The 17,979-nt window shown below is 47.4% G+C and overlaps 1 long non-coding RNA gene across 7 annotated transcripts in view; it reads left to right on the forward strand.

The window, feature by feature from the left end:
- Positions 1 to 17,979, forward strand: part of LOC149122132 (uncharacterized) — a 163,309-nt gene that overhangs the window by 110,560 nt on the left and 34,770 nt on the right. For 5 of the 7 annotated variants that reach the window (XR_016221798.1, XR_016221796.1, XR_016221793.1 and 2 more), the window contains one exon: positions 11,024 to 11,141. The exons of 1 other annotated variant lie outside the window; for it this stretch is intronic. This is a non-coding gene — a long non-coding RNA (uncharacterized LOC149122132). Of the gene's footprint in view, positions 1 to 821; positions 1,423 to 11,023; positions 11,142 to 17,979 lie in introns of those variants that run through there. One more of the 7 variants, XR_016221795.1, reaches the window with a different exon arrangement.

Genomic DNA, 17,979 nt, shown 5'->3' on the forward strand with positions numbered 1-17,979 from the left:
TCCTATTGACATGATTATTCATGACTGGTAAGGCTTGAAATGGGAAGAACTCCTTTCAACAACGTTGTGGAAATATTTAGTGAGAGACATAAAGGTCTTCACATTTTTCTTGACCCAACAGTTTCAAACTCTATGAATTTATGGCAGTTTTTTTCCAGGATAAAAACTCCACATTTGCACAGATAAGTTTGTTGCAGCAAAAGAAGGGTGTGGTTAGTTAGTGTGTGCACTGACAGGTCTGCTCTTGAACTTGCTCATTGACAAGTCTCTTAACTACCTGGTGACCTTGGGCAAATGATGTGACTAAACTGTGTCCCAGTTTCTTCATGTGGATAATCATGATGGGGCCTAAATTGAGAATTGTGGTGAGGATCAAATGAGTTAACAAATAGAGATTAACTTTAAAATGTGTGGAACATTGTTAAGCACTCTCTATAACAATGATTACAACAAAAATGTGTTTAAGAGATCAACTTAACTACTCAACAATAGGAGAATTGTTTAAACATTATATTACTCTGACATGATGCCGCTTCATAAAACCATTAATATAGTATTTTAATGACTCTAAGACAGAAAAACAAGGTTATGGTAGATTATTGAGCATAATGAAGGGCAAAAATTTCAAAGGTTCCTAAGGTTACAACCATGGAAAATATGCATGAAGGAAGGAAGAGGAAAAGTATCTGTTAGTGTAGGGTAGTTGGATCTGGGTAGTTTGCAGAGAAGTTCCTTTCTTCTTGTGTCACCTTTTTTAATTTTAAAAAAGTAAGCTATGCCATAATGAAACCAATTCCAATTCCTTTTTTTTTTTTTTACAGGAAGAGTTAGTGAGAGAGAGAGAGAGACAGAAAGGTCTTCCTTCCATTGGTTCACCCCCAAAATGGCTGCTACGGCTGGCATGCTGCGCCGATCCGAAACCAGGAGCCACTTTCTTCTTCCTAGTCTCCCATGCGGGTGCAGGGCCCAAGCACTTGGCCATCCTCCACTGCCTTCCCAGGCCACAGCAGACAGCTGGACTGGAAGAGGAGCAACCGGGACAGAATCTGGTGCCCCAACCGGGACTAGAACCCTTGGTGCCAGTGCTGCAGGTGGAGGATTAGCCAAGTGAGCTGGGGTGCCGGCCACCAATTCCTTCTAAACACTGCCTTTGGGTTTGGCTACTCCGGTGTGCTAAATTGAGAACTGGGGATGAGGTCATTTGTGGAACCTCAGGGGTTGCAGATGCCAGACTCGGCAGCAATAGCAGGGGGTGCACATTGGCATGCCCTCCAAGCCCCAGTCCATTCAGTAAGTGGCTCCAGCCCACTCTGCATGGCTCTGGCCCCTGCTGTGGGAGGCAGGTGATCCCGTCCAGCCAGATAATCTCTGTGAGATTCTTTGTTCCATTTTTTCTGTTGTTTTCTTTTTTTATTAAAGATTATGATGACTTTTTAAAAAAATACATTGATTTACATTATACATAATATACACTATTAAGGTGTAATTGGCCCACAAAAATCTGCCCATACTGAATGTGCAGAAGCTGGTGAGTTTAGAAAGATGCCCATGACTGCTACTACTACTTCATCAAGGTAATAACCTTGTCCATCACTTCTGAAAGTTTCCTCCTGCACCACTGCCCCCTTTTATTTGTTTTATTGTGGTAAGGACAAGAGACAGAAATGGGGCATTGTTGTTTAACAGGCATAATGGTTTCAATTTTGCAAAGGAATAAGTCCTAGAGAGCTTCTGTATGTCATAGTGCCTAGAGTGAATGCACACGTAGCTACTTGAGGGGGACTTGGCTTTATCTGAGAAGATGCTAAGGGCCTCAGCATATGCTGCCGTTAGATGGTCCAGGGAAAACATTTGAACAGCACTTCCTGAGGGAGAATTGAGCAGTGAGATGACTGAGTTGCTGGGAATCTGGCCAGCTCTTGCCCTTGCAGGGATGAGCCTGTACCAGAATGAGACTAGAAAAGGTGGACTAGTTTATAAGAGTATTAAAGGGGAAGATAATCTGGGATCTTTATCCAAATGCTGGTGCCTTGGATGGTAATGGTCCTGTACTGGTATGATATTTAGATTCTGGCCTTCCAGAGATACTCGGACTCTAGGCAGAAAGGTGTGGCTTGAGGCCAGATCACTTCTTTGTTTTGCCACTAAGGTGATGTCTGTGCATCATAGCAAATACACTGCAGTGGTGGTCCTTGTGTTTACTGCTTGATGTGTTAGGAACAAGACTCATGGGCCCCACAAGACTGATTGTATTGGCTCATTCATTTTCTTAAGTAATATTTGAGGTCGACTGTGGGTCAGACACTATTCTAGGCTCTGGGGATATGTTGAGGGCAACAACCAATCCATGCCCTCAGGAAGACAGTGTTCACTCTGTACAGATGGCAATGAATAGGTTGGCAATGGCACATATCATTTCATGTGCCTGAGACTACAAAGAAAAATAAAGCAGGAGAGGATGGAGAGTGACAAGTGTAAGAGGGCCACTTCAGATAGAGTGGGGAAGACTTCAAGGGAGTTACATTTGGTCAATGGGCTAACTGCAAGGAGGAAGTGAGATCTGAGAGCTACATGAAACATAACAGGAAATTTTTTTGCCTCTACATAAATATACCTAGAATCCAGACACTTCTCCCAGTCTTCACTGCCAACTCTCTGGACCAAATCACCATTAATATCTAATCCTCCATCACAATTGGTCTGTTCTCAACACAGCCTCTAGGGTGTGTTTTTAGAACTCAAAAGTTGTACGGTGCAATTTTAGTGCTGAAAGTCATGAATGACTTCCCATATTGTTTACAGTCAAACTTCAAGTTCTTAGCATAGCCTTCAAGGTCTGATGTGAGCTGTGTTTGTCTCCTGTGGCTCTGTGAAGTAGGATGAGTGCTCTGCACAGTGTGGGCTAAGGCCTTTCACTCCAATTATCATCCTAAACCTGGAGGAACAGAGCCTTCTGTCGCTTCCCTGGGCCCATTGTTGACTCTGGACAGCTCCAGGGAGGCTGGAGACAGTGGAGACTGTAATAAGAGCTGAGGTCTAAGAGGGATTCCTATCTCACAATCCCACTCCTAGAAAACAATGAGAGAATTTGGTCAATGGCAAGGGCTGAAATCTATTGTGTTTAGGTAACTAAAATACACATCACCAATCTGGATGTTTTGACAGTGAACTTTATCTGCGGATTGATGTTGCATTCATTTTGCTAGTTCTGACATCAGATGGAGACCAGATAAAGAACAGGTAAAACACAGTATTCTGGAGGCTGGGCCTAGAAGGGGCACACATCACTTTCTACCTAATTCCAATGGCCAGAGCTGATCATAAACCCCTCCTGGATACAAAAGGATAGGTAGATATTTGCCTGTGTGCCAGGAAGAGAAAGGTTTGGATGTCCTGCCACACCTGGAAGAGCTGGCTCCTGCGCATGAGCTGGGTCTCAGTGTTGAGAATTCCAGGCAGATGAAATGACATGACAGGCTGTGTTCACTCTTCTGGCAGAACTTGGGCCTTAGTCAGCACACCTAATGCTATGGCTTAAAATGCTATCTATACTCGGGTACCCCAGGCATTTTTATCTCCAATTCAGACCCCCTTCTGAACTCCACACTTGAATGTTGTTATCCAGCTGTCCACTGCAACTCTCTGTTTGGGTACTTAATGTGTCATTCAAAAGTAATACTTCCAAAATGAAACTCCTAAATTCTTCCCTGTGTCTCCAAATTTCCTAATCTCAATGAAAAACAATTGCATTATGCCAGATACTCAGGACATGGCTTCTTCATTTATTTAGCTCTTTGCTAACATTTCTAGCTCATCAACAAGTTCCTTTGGTTCTATCATCAAAACAGCAGCATTTTCCATAGATTTTCCTTCTCTTTGCTAATGCCACCTTTGACTTAACCACCATCATCTTTTGCCTGGAGTTTTGCAATGTCCTACTGGTAGATTTCCCAGCTTTGTTCCTTGTCTCTTGTTCCTAGACATTCAAATTTCTATGATACTGACAGATCTCTCAGTAGAATCTTCTGAAAAAAGAAATCCCATTTTCAGAGGTCCATGGTCCCCAGAACTTTTCCAGGACCACTTCCATTCTCTTTTGAGGTACCCAGACCTGCAGGCTCTGTGTGGAAGATTTTCACTAAGCCCTTGGTCTGAGTAGCTTGGAAGCCAGTGTCAACTGGATCAAGTCTTTCTAATTCAAGGCGTATTTTAGGAATGGAGCACATCTTGGAGCTGTCTGGATACCTGTTGTCAAAATCTACCATCAGAATGTAAAATTCACACTATACAAACTAGTGTTCAGAGTACAGAAGGTTTATTGGACAAAGAATAGGTGGTCATGAGCAGAACAGAGACATACAGAAATGAATCGGACAGTGCCCCTGCCCTGTCATCTCTTCCACATGGACAGCCACAATTCACCTCAGAGGAGAACAATTAGACTCAAGAGGTCCCTTCAGATGCAGAGGCTCACAGGGCACAGCTGGACTGGTCTGGCCCCCAGGGCCAGAGAGGGGCAGTACCTCCAGTCTATGTCAATAGCTGGAAAGGGGTGAGGTAGGGACAAGGATGATGCTTTTCCTTTGGAATAGACAGGGAAACTGAGCCCTCCGGGGAGCCAGGGAGTGTATGTAGAGGTGGCCCAGAGAGGGGCAGGGCAGCATAGCCCTGTCTCAGTGGAGGTGGTGCGAGCTGTGGCAGTTCCCCTGATGACCCAGAAGCTGTGCAGGCAGGGCGGGTGGAGCTGGCAGGTGAGCAGCAGCAACTGGGCACAGGTGTAGCCTGGTGCTGCTACAGGTGGCTAGAGCACCACAAGGCCTTGTTGCAGGTGCTGCGTATGAAGGGCTTAGTGTAATGCATGGCGGCTCTGCAGCTGCAGAGGATGGGCAAAGACACTGGTGCACTCGGGTAGCTGTAGCTCTAGTGAGGCTGGGAATCCCTCAGCTGCACAGTGCACATGTAGAGGACCCGGCTGGCACTGACGAAGCTTGTGGTGGAGGGAGGAGTGTAAGTAGAGGCCTTGGGGGGCAGGAGGCATGACCTTTGGAAAGGAGGGCCAAGGTGGGGGGACCATGGTGGCATCTTAAGTGGCAACTGTGAAGAGGAGAGAAGTTAAAATCACCACTTCCTTCCCTTTTTCTCACTGCTAATGTTACCCCTTTCTAGGCCTTATTTTTTTAAAGATTTATTTATTTGTTTATTTATTTGAAAGTCAGAGTTACACAGAGAGAGGAGAGGCAGAGAGAGAGAGAGGTCCTCCTCCGATGGTCCACTCCCCAATTGGCTGCAATGGCTGGAGCTGCACTGATCCAAAGCCAGGAAGCTCCTCCAGGTCTCCCAGGCAGGTGCAGGGGCTCAAGGACCTGGGCCATCCTCCACTGATTTTCCAGGCCACAGCAGAGAGCCGGATCAGAAGAGGAGCAGCCAGAACTAGAACTGGTGCCCATATGGGATGCTGGTGCCCCAGGCCAGGGTGTTAATCCACTGCGCCACAGCGCCAGCTCCCTTTCTAGGGCTTTGACTGATCTTACCTCCAAAATGAAAACTGGTTTCAGACCAGGTCTGCCAGATTCCATAAAGATGCTCCTGGGCCACCTTCCATAGAACTCAGCAAGACTAGGGGCAACCTGCCCTTGCCCCTGAGTCCTCTACCCGGCCTGCTCAGAGCCTGAGTGATGTCCTCCCTCTTCACTTCCCTATCCTCTGTGCACCAACAGCAATCAGTTTCCAAGTCAGTTTCCTTCTTTTCGTCATCTCAGCCTCCCTGTCCCACACTGGGGACTGCCTGGCTCCTCCCCTTGGGCCACGCCTGAGCCTGGGGGATTCTCCAGACACCACCTGGAAAGCATCCCTTCTCTGCAGACATCTCTGCCTCTTGACTTCATCCCTGGGATTTCCCCAGAACCCCACTAACCCAATTCCCTCCACACCTGTAGGCCTCTCCATCTTCCCCCACTACAGAACCCCTCTTTGGGATGCCTCAGACACCTTCCCTCTCAGCTCACCAGGGCCCCTGTGTCCTGCCGCCTGCTCTGATATGAGGCACTGATCTTTACTTCTCCCTGTCCTCTCCTAGTCCACGTTACACATACCAGGACAGCTGGGCTACCTTTGCCAAACTGTACCTCGGCATCCCCCTTTCAATATATGATTGGCATCTCTGTTTCCCTTCTTTCCTACCTCCTCAGCCCGCTGCCCTGCCCCCATTCACAGTAGGCCCTTGCACCTGTTTTTGGGTCTGTTTCCCAAACGGCTTCTCTGGTCCCCTCTGTCTGTAAGCCCACTCCTCGTCCAGGCATCTCTGCTCGCCAATCCTGCCACAGCATCTGAGGGTCCCCTCCTACTCCCCTTTATTACCAAAGGAGCCCTGCATCTCCCTTGGCCAGCCACGTGGATCCCACCTTCCCCTTCCTTGCCACACAGCACACTCACCCTAGTGGTTCCAGCCTACACCCCCGGCTTTAGCCCCAACTCAGGCTCCTACATCCCTCCTAGGCCCCATACCTGGTGCATGGCCTCTCAGTCTGCAGGGGCTGCCATAGTCCTGGGGCTTTTCTTGGCAAGTGCACCCTAATGCCTATTTTAAACTTGAAGGTATCCTTGGAAAGATAGAGCAGCCATGCCTCGTAAGCTAGGTTTATATTGATGGCGTTTTCTAGAATGGGGATTTGAACCAAGACTCAAAAGGAGTCACAGAGGTCTGTGTTCCCTTGAGCTCACCCGCGTGCCCCTTAACTTGAATGTCCCTTTTTCATTTGACTCAGAATCGAGAGCACTTTCTGGTCTTGTTTTATTCTGTGGCTGAGATAGAACAACTTGTTCAAGTGTCTTGGGATATGTTTAATTAGATTAAGAGGCAAACAAGAAGTCACAGGTGAATGAGTGGATCACAAGTCATTACTGGGGCCACAGGAGCAGGGTTCATCTGAAAAGAAAGGAAAAGAGCAAGAGTAGGCCAGTAGGTCCATAGAGCACACGTGACCAAGTGGAAAATGGATGGGGGATCGTAGACAAAGGGGAGAGGGATAAAACAGAGCCCTGGCCAGAAGGGAGAAATGGGGACACAATTCTCAAAGCAGTAACCTGGGTGTAGACTCAGAATTCAGACTGGTGCAGCATCCATGCTTCCTTGTCAGTGAAACCCTTAAGCCCTTTAATATTGCACTCAGGTTGGTTGTTCGGAAGCAGCTAGGTGGGAGCTAGGGCCTGCAGCTGCTCGTCTCCCTGTTTCAGTTGTCATCTCGGGCAGGCACCTGAGGGACAGGAGCCAAGAAAGAAAAAGCCCTTCATTTCCTGCCCAGTGTTCAGTGCTGCACAAGCATTTTGTCATCGATTCTTTAACAGCCTGTAGGGAGGAATTATTACTCGTATTTCAAAGGAGGGGGAAATGTGATCTGGTGACATCAATCACATTGTTCATAGCCAAGGGATCTGCAGAGTTATACGTTTACACCTGGTGTTTGTGACATCTCAGCCTGTGCTCTTGGATGTAGCACTGTCCTCTCAACCATGAAAGCTGGACTGCAGGACAGTCCATATCTGAGTGATGGACAAGTGATGCTCGAGGGCAGGAACCACTTGCTTTCATTTCTGTATTAGGAGCATCTGTTACAGAACTTTGAAGATGCATGGTAAAAATACATAGAACCGGGCCAGCATTGTGGCCAGTGGCTTAATGATTGTAATGTGGGTATCCCATATTGGAATATTCATTTGCATTCCAGCTACTCTGCTTCCAATTCAGCTCCCTGCTTCCACGCCTGGGAAGTCAGAGAATGATGACTCAAGTACTCGAGTCCTCCGCCATCCATGTTGGAGACTTGGATGGAGTTCCATGCTCCTGGCCATTTGAGGAGTGAGACAGCAGATGGAAGATCTCGCTCTCTTGCTCGCGCTGTTAACTCTTTCTCATGCTGTCACTCTGCCTTTCAAATATGTAAACCTTTTTAAAAGCTAATTGTCTGAAATGGGCTATTCAACAGCTATCTTTTTTTTTTTATTATTTATTTGAAAGTCAGAGTTAGAGAAGGAGAGGCAGAAATAGAGGTCTTCTCTCCGCTGATTTTCTCCCCAGTTAGCCGCAGTGGCCAGAGCTGCACTGATTTGAAGCCAGGAGCCAGGTGCTTCTTTCCAGTCTCCCAGGCAGGTACAGGGGCCCAAGGAATTGGGCCATCTTCTACTATTTTCTCAGGCCATAGCAGAGAGCTGGATTGGAAATGGAGAAGCCGGGACTCGAACTTGCATGCATATGGGATGCCAACACTGTAGGCAGTGGCTTTACCAGCTATACCACAGTGCCGGCCCCAACTGTTATCTTTTAAATAATCACATAAAGCAATCTGAGCTTCTATGACACTAGGAAAAAGAGGTTGGTGCCTCCATTTTTATCAAGAAACTTTTACTTCATTGAGCCTCCCAATATCATTCTGCACTGTATACTGTATATAATTCCAACCACCTACCCCTTACACATATACTTCAGATGGCCAGGCTTGCTTGCTTTCAGGGAAAATTACCAGGCTTGTTTTCACTATAACTGATATTTCTCTGAGCATCAACTTCCATTGTCTTGGTAACTTCACCTCTCCTGCTGGGCTTTGTGTCCATAAAGGCACAGGAGGCTGGGGGCAAGGCTGTGGCTGGTTGTAGGAAAGCTCATTGTGTTACACTAAAGAGTCACTGTTGGGAAGGAACTAGCTGTGTGCTTTAGTATCCACGATCATCCACAAGGCATCCCTCCCCTATCTTAGAGGAAGAAAAGGAGCAGCCTACTGGAATACCAGCCTTAAAGAAGTGCTTCATGTTGCTGTGAAAATACACAGGGGAGCCACACAGAATGCAGCATCTGACCTTGACTCCAGGGCAAATGGTACTAATGTGAGCTCAGTGCCATTTCACTGGGCCTGGGAAAAATGCAAAGCCCTTTGTCCTATGCCTTCTGAGCAAAGCTACTGAGCCACTATTCCTGCTTTGGAAACTGAAGATGGCCAAGCACTTTGCACCAGTATCTGAGTTCTCAGGGTCTGCAGGTGTCTCCCTTGGCTAGGTGGCTTGAGGGGAAATTACCCCACCTCTAGTCCTTTTCCCACAAGCAGGTGCCATAGAAGATGGGTTTCTCTTTTGCATCCAACAGTGTTTCAGGGCACCATGACCTCTTCTCAGGAGAGTTCTATGCAGTTTCCTCCTCTTAACCCACAGTCTCCCCTTTCTCTAGAGACCAAGTCCCCTTTCTTCAGAAGTCAAGCCTCCATACAATATTCTCAAAACGTGTTCCCAGGACCAACAACATCAGCGTCATGTGGGAACTTGCAAGAGATGGAGATCTCAGTCTGTACCCCAGACCTGTTGAATCAGAAACCCTGGGAGTGGATCCCAGTGAAATTCTGAGGCACTTTAAGGTTTGAGATCCACTGTTTTTGGCCCCAAAAGAAGCTCATTTTGTTGTATTGAGGATTTCACAGTAAAGGAGGAGGCTGGCATTCAGTTTTTATGGCAAAATCTCTTTGCACCAGTCATCCCCATGCCACCTCTGCCAGCAGCGTCAACTCCATCGTTTGATCTTCCTTTAGCTCTGAAGAGCTTTCGAACTGAGCCTCACCCTTTGATGCTCCCTCTGCTTTGCTTCTCTTTGAGAAATTCATTCTCATTGTAGGTGAACTTTGACACCTCTTCACTGTATTGGCAGGTCCTTGACAGACTGTAAACATAAGGGACTTGTCTTTGAGGCAGGATGTGCAGGATTAGTCTAGACAAGGGCAGGAGTGACAGTACCTACAGAGAGATGAGGAAGGAAGATGACCCAGCTTGGGCTGTAACTTGTCCCCTACTTGCGGACAGTGGAGTGAATGTATATTCAGGGTCCATGCGGGGTTAATCCAGAAACAGGTGGTTGCACCTGTTTAGGGTGGGGAGCAGTAATGTTGCCAGATCTGGGGACTGGATCCCTGGAGCTCAGCTGTCCTGGGCAGAGAGACATGGAGAAGATCATGGTTGACAATGGACGCTTAGGAAGGGCAGGCAGCAAGGAGTTTGGACCAAGGTGGCTGTCATGGGAAGCTGCAGAGGACAGTGTTCTGGAAGGGCGTCCACAGCAATGGTCATGTGGTGTGAAAGTAACTGAATTTTAGAGGAAAAGTCAGTATCAAAAGATACTGCAGATTTTACAATGACCATGTCAGAGGGCTTGAAGCCTGTGAGAATTGAGATGGTCAATAATATTATGAGCCCAGGTTAATAGGAAAAGGGCTGTAGTCAGCAGGTATTCCAGCGTGCCTCGGCCTTTATGTGCAAGCCCTTTGTGCCTGGGGACAGCCTTCACTAGCCCACATTCCTTTATCTGTGGATGGGGCCACTTGGTGACAACCCACAGCCTCTCTTATTGCAGAACCCATTTATGGCTTCCATTTGTGATGGAAGCAGAGCTAGATAGCTGGTGCTGGGATTCTTCTTATTTGCACATTCAGTGTGTGAGGTTAGAGGAGTTTGATGTTCATTTCATTCTCCAGTGTGACTGCTGACATGATGAAAGACGTATCTGTCTGGACCCAAGCAGTCTCTTTAGCAGGAATAATACCCAGCTGCTTCAGAGGTTCATCTGTGGACCTTTTTCTAAAACTGATGGGTGATTTCTATAGGTGACAAAAGGCCCGAAGGCCTCATTGTTGGTCATAATAGCTACACACTCACACACACACACACACACACACACACACACACACCCTGAGGACCAGTGTCTCTCAATTAGTGTTAAGGGTTGATTATTTTCAGAGGCCTCATTCCATCCATCTCATCTGGATGACCTTGCTCCATACTGTGAGATGGGTTTCATGTGGGGCATGTAAGGAACTAAGCCCAAAACAGATTTTAAAAGATGATACATACCATGTGGAGAATAATCTTAGCTATCTTAAACATTTGTGAGTTCACATACAGGCTTGACAGTTACATTGCCTATGACTGCGTTTTCAGAGGGTGATAAACTACCCAAGAATGGGGGAATCAAAGAGTTCTTTGTCTTCCTTAGGTTATCCTCATGACTCCTGGGGCCACAGCTAGTGCAGGAGTTTTGCGGTATTGATGATACAGGAGACACATGCCTTTTAAGAAAGGAGGAAGAACTTCAGTTGTACACCATTTTCCGAGTGAGTACTGGATGTTGTGGATGTTGGGTTCCACAATAGGGCTGCATATTCTTTTGACAGTTTTCCAACACTATGTCCCATCCTGTTGAGTGTGGATGGGTTTGTGACTACTTCACCAAGAGAGTAGGGCACAAGGGATGCTGTGTGACTTCTGAGGCTAGATCAAGGGAGCCAAGCAGCTTCTGCCTGGTTTTCTGGAATTCTCACCCCTGGAACCCTGAGCCTCTGTGTGATAAGTCTGACTACTTTACAGTGTTTTAATGGAGAGGTCACATTTAGGTGCCCTGAGCCCACCTTCTACACCTTTGAGATAAATCTAGCCAAGCCATTTGTAACAAGTCCATGCATTCAAGTCTTACTGGCTGGGCACCTAAACCTTGTGGAGTGGATATGAACCATCCTTGATCTGCCCAACCCAGATTTCTGACCTACTGAATCTGAGAGAATAATAAAATGATGTTCTGTGCCACTGAACTTTGAGGGGGTTGTTGTGTAGCAGTAAATAAGTAGAACAGTAGGTAAGACTGGAATTAACATAGTAACAATAGCTACATATGGTACTATTCTTGTTCTACGTATGGCAAAATAGGTCAAGCCAAAGTATTTCTAGTTAGCTTCAGGGGTGGGGGAATGGAGTAATAGTGATATCAAGATAAGTGTATCTTTATTTGAAGACAACCATGTGTCTCCTTGGGGAAGTACCCCAGAGAATTTTCAGGTTGGGGACTGGTCACCCAGGCATAACTGGCTGGTTGGTTTCAGGTGAACCATGTATGTGTCAGCATTCATGACCTCATTGGAGATCATTAAGCTGTCCAGTTCCCACTGAGACCCTGTGGACAGGAATGGTTTTGGTGTAGTAGGTTGTTAACAAGGAATTACTACCACAATAGTGCTGTAGAACATGCCTGTCCTCCCCCCAGTGGTTTAATGAAAAAGCGTTGATTTATCTCATGAGTCTAGCACAGAGATCTGAAGGAGAAGTCGTGAGGACTTTGCTGTTACCCGCAGCATCACCACTTGAGCTGTGCAGGGGGTTGTCCTGCTGCTGGGGCATCCCCATGTCAGTGCTTCAGCCACCAAGGGGGAAACTGCCGCTGCTGATGGCGCCTCTGATAGTGAGCTGAGAGTGCTAAAAGATGCTGGAGTAACAGCCACAGCTCTGCTCCAGGTGCCAGAACTGGAAGCAGGAAGAGTCCTTTCTTTCCTTTACCTATTTCTAGTGTCCTTCCCTTGACTCAGTGTTGGCCCAAAACTAACAGGAAGGAGGGACAAGGGATTCTGGGCAATGTAGTTTTTGAACTGCCTGCTCTAGAATCGCACAGCACAGGGAGGTGGGTGGGGAGTGGTTCCAGGGCTAAGAAACAGTAGGCAAATGACTGACACACTTAGGAATCTTAATTCTTGAAAACTTTAAGAGAATCTTTCAAAATATTGTTGACAAATCACAATAAATTAGAACTCTTTTTGCTAAGAAAAATATAATCCTGGGCCAATGTTGTGGCACAATGGATTAAACCACTGTCTGCAACACCAGCATCCCATGTAGGAGCCCCAGTTTGAGTCCCAGCTGCTCTGGGACTTGGGGCCAGGCCACCCACATGGGAGTTCCTGGCTCGTGACTTTGGCCTGGCCCAGCCCTGGCTATTGGGACCATTTGGGGAATGAACCAACAGGTGGATGATGTCTTTCTCTGTATGTCTCTCCCTCTCTGTCACTCCACTTTTCAAATACATAAATCTTTAAAAAGTATATAATCTGAATGCAAGACAACTTAAGCAAAAGCAAATTTGGACACCTAAAGCTGAATACTCAAAAAAAAAAAAAAAGCTAGATATACAGGATTAAGTGAAGTCTTCAGCACTTAGTTTCTCTCCATGTCTACTTTCTCACTCTATTTTCTTTCTTTTTTGCTTTCCCATTCTTAGGCAGGATCTCTTATATGGTAACAAGACTCTCAGTAGATTTGGTACAATAACTTCATAGCCACAAAAATAATGGGGGGGGAGGTGGGCATTTGGCTTTAGCAGTTAAGACTCTGGTTAAGATACCAGTAAAGATGCCTGCATCCCATGTCAAAGTACTTGGGTTTGATTTCTGACTCTTAACAAGCAATTCCAGCTCACTGCAGACCTTGTGGGTTGAGGTGGGTGGAGAGACAGCAGATGATGGCTCAACTAGTTGGTTCCCTGCACCTTTGTGGGAGATCTGGGCTGAGTCCCAGGCTTCTGAGTTCTGGCTCCAGTCTGGCTCAGCCCTGGCTTTTGTGGGCCTTTGGGGAGTGAACTAGCCAATGGAAACTTTCTTTCTCTCCCTCCCTCACTCTCTGATTCTCTCTCAAATAAATAAATCAAATTTTACAATTAATAGGGATTCTTCCTCTCCCTTTCAGTTCTTCCACCCACATTCTTGAGCCAGTACTGATTGGTTCTGAAATGCCATGTGCTAGATTGTGCTAGGTTCAGCCACTTAAATATAGCTGGAGTTCAAGGATTGGATCCTGCTAGCTTCAAGGTTGGGGTAAACTCCCTCCCCGGATCTCTCAACTCTGAGAGGACTGACAGACTCAACCAGGAACTTTGACAGCTGACACACATACTCATCATGAGAAAATCTCTTGTTCCTAGTCAGACCTTTGTAGCTTTTTCACCTGAGTGGAGCTCCCCAGCTCAGCACAACAGGACTCTGGGGACTTCTGAGCACTGAGAATTTCACTTCTTAGGGAATCTCAGTTGCCTTCCTGGAGTCCATTCCCTTTCTGAGAGAGCCCCTCATTTCCCAGCCTTGCAGGAATCACCCTACACCAGCTTCAGCTGTGGGCTCCGAACACCTGGAGCCAATCAGTACTCCCTACCTTAGGGCCCTGTTCTGTGTTCATGGACTGTGTGGGGAGCACGGGAATCCCAGAGAAAGCTGGGGCATGGATTCTCTTTGCTGTTCTTGAATAGTAATAGAGAACATTGCTATTGTTAAATCCACTATTGCATCCGTTGCTGGTACTACCATTACTGTGATTACAAAAAACAACAGTGACTCTTGTAGAACTATGCTATATATAAATAAATATGTATGTATACATGTTCTTTATATATATTGCCTCACTTAGGAAAACAACCTTGTAGGGTAGAGGTCATTACTGTTCTCATTTTAAAGAAAAAAATTTGAACCAGAGAAGTTAAGTACTTGCCCAAGGTCACAGAGGTGAAGTGCTGTGGTTTGGATTTAAAACAAGGTACACACGTTCTGCTTTGTGAAACTTGTAACTGGGGAAGACCTAAGTGGAAGTCTGAAGGTAGTGGGAGGCCACCATGTGGCACTGAGGTGTGCACAGATGGAGAGGAAGCAAAGGTGCTGTCTTGCATGTCCAGTATCAAGTTCTTCCTGCAGCCAGAAATACCTAATTCTGCTCTTGTAAGTTACATGAATCAGTGGATTTTTCTGTATGACTTCAACCCTTGTGAGACAGGTTTCTTTGCCTTCCAACTGAACGAAACCACATGCAGAAGCTGGTTCCAGGGAGCAGAGGTTGACAGTGCTGGACACTGATGTGGCATTGACTGAGCTGACATGTGGAGAGGGGTAATGAGAGGAAAGCCTCCACTGCAGGCAGCAGGATTAACACTACTGGTTATGCTGCAGTGCGTTAACTGCTCAATTGCCCCCTGTTGGTTTTTGATATTCAGACCACTTATCTTTCAAGCTGTAGCATTAGGGGTCTTGGAGAAAATTAGGATGTTGAAGTTGGCCACTTGTTACAGCCTCCAGGAAGGCCTGCTCCAGTTATCTAATGATATGTACCAAACTGCTCTGAAACGCAGCAGCTTAAAACACACATTTATTATGAGCATTCACAGTATGTGGGGTGCCTGGGCTCACTCAGTAGTCAGTGCCTGGAGTCCATCATGTTGCCATCCACTGATGGACTAAGAAAACTCAGCTGGGTTGGACGTGCAGCCTGGTGCTCTCACAGGGCAGGGAGTTGATGTGGGTGGTTTTCTGGGAGTTAAGCTGTTCACCTGAGTGCCTTCAGGTGGCATCTGTAATCATGGAAGCTGATTATTTTGGGTTAAGATTTATTTATTTTAGGGCCGGCGCCGCGGCTCACTAGGCTAATCCTCCGCCTAGCGGCGCCGGCACACCGCGTTCTAGTCCCGGTCGGGGCGCCGGATTCTGTCCCGGTTGCCCCTCTTCCAGGCCAGCCCTCTGCTGTGGCCAGGGAGTGCAGTGGAGGATGGCCCAGGTGCTTGGGCCCTGCACCCCATGGGAGACCAGGAAAAGCACCTGACTCCTGGCTCCTGCCATCGGATCAGCGCGGTGCACCGGCCGCAGCGCGGCGGCCATTGGAGGGTGAACCAACGGCAAAGGAAGACCTTTCTCTCTGTCTCTCTCTCTCACTGTCCACTCTGCCTGTCAAAAAAAAAATAAAAAAAAAAAGATTTATTTATTTTAAAGACAGAGTGACAGAGAGAGAGAGAGAGATCATTCATTCATTCACTGGTTCATTCCCCAAATGTCTACAGCAGGCTGGGGCTAGTCCATGCTAAAGCCAGGAGCCCAGAACTCCATCTGTGTCTCCCATATGGGTGGGATGGGCCTAAGCACTTGAGCTATATACCACTGCTTTTCCAGGTACAACGGAGTGAACTGGATTGGAAGTGGAGCAACTGGGACTCAAAACAGAAGTTTGACATGAGATTCTGGTGTTGCAGGCTGAAACCATGGAGCCACAACCCTGGGCCCTAAGCTCTGTTTTAAGAGGGTGTGTCCTGGGGCCAGCACTGCCTGCAGTGCTGGCATCCCATATGGATGCTGGTTCAAGTCCCGGCTGCTCCACTTCCAATCCAGCTCTCTGCTATGGCCTGAGAAAGCAGTGGAAGATGGCCCAAGTGCCTGGGCCCCTGCACCCGTGTGAGAGACCCAGAAGAAGCTCCTGGCTTCTGGCTCCTGGCTTCGGATTGGCACAGCTCTGGCAGTTGTGGCCAATTGGGGAGTGAACCAACAGATGGAAGACCTCTCTCTCTCTCTCTCTCTCTCTCTCTCTCTCTCTGCCTTTCCTTCTCTCTCTGGGTAACTCTTTCATTTTTTTTTCTTTTTTTTTTTTCTTTTTTTTTTTTTTTTTTTTTTTTTGACAGGCAGAGTGGACAGTGAGAGAGAGAGACAGAGAGAAAGGTCTTCCTTTGCCGTTGGTTCACCCTCCAATGGCCGCCGCGGCTGGCGCGCTGCGGCCAGCGCACCGCGCTGATCCGATGGCAGGAGCCAGGAGCCAGGTGCTTTTCCTGGTCTCCCATGGGGTGCAGGGCCCAAGCACCTGGGCCATCCTCCACTGCACTCCCTGGCCACAGCAGAGGGCTGGCCTGGAAGAGGGGCAACCGGGACAGAATCCGGCGCCCCGACCGGGACTAGAACCCGGTGTGCCGGCGCCGCTAGGCGGAGGATTAGCCTAGTGAGCCGCGGCGCCGGCCCTCTGGGTAACTCTTTCAAATAAATAAATCTTTAAAAAAAAAAGGGGGCATATCCCAAGCATTCAAAAGGCCTGGATTTTAAGCTAGCATTCTGTCACTTATGAGAGAGTCAGATGAACCCATTAGTTTTCAGAGGAAAGGGTCACAGAAGGGCAGGCTTGCTGGGAGGTACAGCTTTCTGGGATCAGCACGGTGCGCCAGCCACAGCGCACCATCCGCAGTGACCAACGTAAAAAGGAAGAACTTTCTCTCTGTCTCTCTCTCTCTTGCTGTCCACTCTGCCTGTCCAAAAAAAAAAAAAAAAATGCCAGAAAGAATTCAACTTTCCTTGGACTGCCACGGGCCCTGGGGAACACAGAGGGACTGACTCTACTGGATGCAGATCTTTATCCCTGTTCCTCCCTGGTAGCAGGAAGAGCAACACCTGCTGAGCCTTGCACCGACCACCCAAAGCAAGTCAAGGGGATTCTAAGAGAGGAAAACCTCTTGACGTGGTGGGGGTGCACAGGTGAGATTGCTGTTTATCAACCCAGATTGGCTTAGAGCAGCACCATTTATACTCTCCCAGATACCAGTCTGCTGGAGTGAATGAATCTGCCTCTTACCTCAGGTGTGTATGTGACCTGGGGCACCTCAGATGTATTCCACTGTGGCCCAGGGAGCAGCCACTGGAGGGAAAGTTTTCTTAGGGAAATAGCACACATGGGAGAGGGGGACCCCACCCAGGCCAGCACATCTCAAGCTGTTGTTTGCAGGGCGTCTGCTAACAATTCATTGGCCAAGAGCTGAGCACCTTCAGAGCACTGGGTATTCCCATTCCCAAGAAGGTTGGCCATGGATGTTTTGAATAACATTAGAAGCCTGAGCTGTATTGGGTTCAACTGCTACCTGTGGCATCCTATATGAGCACTGGTTCAAATTTGGCTTTTCTTCTGATCCAGCTCCCTGCTAATGTGCCTGGAAAAGCAGTGTTGAGTGGCCCAAGTACTGGGGCTCCTGCCACCCACATGGGAGACCCAGATGGAGTTCCAGGGTCCTGTGTCAGCCTGGCCCAGCCTCGGCTGTTGCAGCCATTTGGGGAGTGAACCAACAGATGGAAGATCTCTTTTTGTCCCCCCCTCCACCTCTAATTCTGCCTTTCAAATAAATAAATCTTAAAATAATCGAAATTCTGTGCCTGCAGAATCTTACCTGGGTGTGTCTGGCATAAAAGGGAGAAGTCTGGATCTGCCTGTAAAGTGTTAGCCATCCTTGTCATGGAGCAGCAGCATAACACATGGTTGGGATTTTCTGTTATTTTTCACATTTCATACACTTATGATGTCATGTTTTCATAATCAGAACACACATGACAGAGAAAATGCCTTCTGAGAAGC

The sequence above is a fragment of the Oryctolagus cuniculus genome, chromosome 15 (assembly GCF_051225735.1).
Source record: "Oryctolagus cuniculus isolate XC-2025 breed Fujian yellow rabbit chromosome 15, ASM5122573v1, whole genome shotgun sequence".
In the NCBI taxonomy this organism is placed as follows: Eukaryota; Metazoa; Chordata; class Mammalia; order Lagomorpha; family Leporidae; genus Oryctolagus; species Oryctolagus cuniculus.